The sequence below is a fragment of the Sprattus sprattus genome (genome assembly GCF_963457725.1).
Source record: "Sprattus sprattus genome assembly, chromosome: 13".
NCBI classification, from domain to species: domain Eukaryota; kingdom Metazoa; phylum Chordata; class Actinopteri; order Clupeiformes; family Clupeidae; genus Sprattus; species Sprattus sprattus.
The window spans coordinates 15,865,091-15,867,590 of record NC_137911.1 but is presented as its reverse complement, the minus strand read 5'-3'; the positions used below and the strand labels follow the sequence as shown (position 1 = coordinate 15,867,590).

At 47.0% G+C, this 2,500-nt stretch overlaps 1 protein-coding gene across 1 annotated transcript in view; it reads right to left on the bottom strand.

The window, feature by feature from the left end:
* Nucleotides 1–2,500, bottom strand: part of msrab (methionine sulfoxide reductase Ab) — a gene marked incomplete at its 5' end in the record, with an annotated part of 34,080 nt that overhangs the window by 24,142 nt on the left and 7,438 nt on the right. The window lies entirely within an intron of this gene.

Sequence of the window (2,500 nt, the reverse complement as noted above, 5' to 3'; positions counted from 1 at the left end):
AGCCCTCACTGCTATTACAGGTTGCACTGCAGCTAAGACAAGCTCTTGAATATCTGTATAGGCTAGCTTATTTAATGTCTAAGGGGTTGGGAAAGAGAAATGGAAAAGGGGGGAGAAAACCACCAGCCCTCACAAGACTGGCCTACCGGGAAAATTCACACACTTCCCGAAGGCCAGTCCACAGCTGACACACACACACACATACACAAACACGCACAGGTTTGCACACACATACATGCACGCACTCAGACACACACTTGCGCACGTACATGCACACACACAAGCACACACACACACTGACTCATACACACACACACACACACACACACACACACACACACACACACACACACACACACACACACACACACACAAACTGGTCAAACACCTCTGGATTTCATGCATTCATACACACAAATACAAAAACATGACAGACATCACTAGGATAGGCCAGGATCGATGAAAAGGGAAGTCAAACTCCCACCAAACAGTTATGTAAGAAATATAAAAAAAAATGGCCAGGGTCTAGTAGCATGTATTAGTTTTGCCGGGTGAGGATTCTTTAATGTTTCAATCAGGAGAGAGTCCACAGGAGAGACGCTAATCATAAGGGACTTTTCAAGGTTGACTGCAGTGGTTTGGTAGCACTGAGTGCGTGCGGTCGTCACATCTGTGGAGGCAGTTTCGACCCCTTCCCCCTCCAGCTGCCAGGACCCCAAAATTTGAACATGTTGCCTCCGGGCATGTTTAGAGAACAGCCTGCATCGACGACTGGCGTGCACACACACACATGCGAACACAGACACACCCTCACATGACAACACACACACACGTACATACATGCACCATGAATACACATACAAACACACACACCTCATATTCACATACATACACATCTTATACACACACACACACACACACACACACATACATGAACACATGAAAACACACACATACACACACACACACACCTCATATACACAAACATACACACTTCGTATACACAAACATACACACTTCGTACACACAAACATACACACTTCGTACACACACACACACAGGTACAGATGCACACACAGTCCCCATCATCCTTATTATTTCAGGACAGACAACGATTTCCTGTTCAATGGAGAATAATTATGATAATAACAAATTCCAAGTTTTAGCACTACTGAATTTGGTTGAGGAATGAACATTATTACACGGCTCTTCTTAATGCTGTAGAATTCTCCATTCACTTGAATGGGGCTTCCCAACGTTCTGCGGTCAACTATTTTCCGATAACTGACCGTTGCTATGGACTTAATGACCGCTGTCAAGGAAAGTGGCCTTTTTGCCTCTAATTCACGTCTTTCGTAGCACTCCGCAAGTAGTACGATAACTTATCAATGGAGTTTCAGCGGACGGTTGAGCAGCTGTGTTCTAAAGAATGTTCAACTGTCTTTGAAGTTCAACGTCTTTGGCGAACTATTTATCTCCTTTTAAACACTACGTATAGTAACAAATGCATTGTAAAAAGACACACGGTGTTAAATAATTTGTTTGTTTTAGTTGTAACCGTATAATAAGCGGGATAATGTATAGAACGCCGGTCATTGTCGGGAAAATAAGCCCCTTCAGGGTGAACCAACACCCCTCCGCTTTCGCGTCGGGGTGCTGTTCGCCCTGTCGGGGCTTATTTTCCCGACAATGACCTGCGTTCTATACATTATCCCTTACATATACATCAGTAGCAAAACTGTGCGCTGGTGCAGAAGGACCTCATTGGTTAGCGTTTACCTGGGCGGGTTGTCTCTGGAGTCAAAGGCCCGGAGGACCACCGGCCCCTACTGCGCCCGCTGAAATCTTAAAATGGCTGCCAGCGCGGCAAACCACTACCATACCCTCTACTTTTAAGGACCCGTTTCCTAAATTCTCATTCGCTCTCACCCAAAAAACTGGAGCGATCTGTATCACTTCTCCACACCCACTGTGTGTGTGCAGATGTGTGTGTGTGTGTGTGTGTGTGCTTATCTGTGTGTGTCTGTAAGCTGTGGCATCATGCTGCAGTCTTCACCAACATCCAGTGAGTTACGGGGTGGGGTGGGTAGGGCAGATGGATGGGGGGGGGGGGGGGCTTGGGGGGTAGGAAAGGATGAGGGTGGGGTGATGGGGGGATGGGGGGGAAGGTAGAACCTCCCCAGTACCACTCACTGCAGCACAGGCTCCACGCAAGTAGGTCACTGCTACGGGATGGGCGGGGGAGGGGATAGAGGGGGCTGCGTCGGGAGCCCAAATGCACCCTGGGTAAATCACTGCGGATGCAAGAGGGAGGTGCAGAAGAGGAGGAGAGCAAAAAAAAATAATAAAAAAATACAGAAAACCCCCACCATAGCCTTTATTCAGTGTTGCTTTGAGTTCACTGAGTTCACATGGGAAGCTTGAGGCACGTATGTGTGTAAAAAGTGAAAGTGTGTGTGTGTGTGTGCATGTGTATAAATGATGAATGTGGGCATGTGTG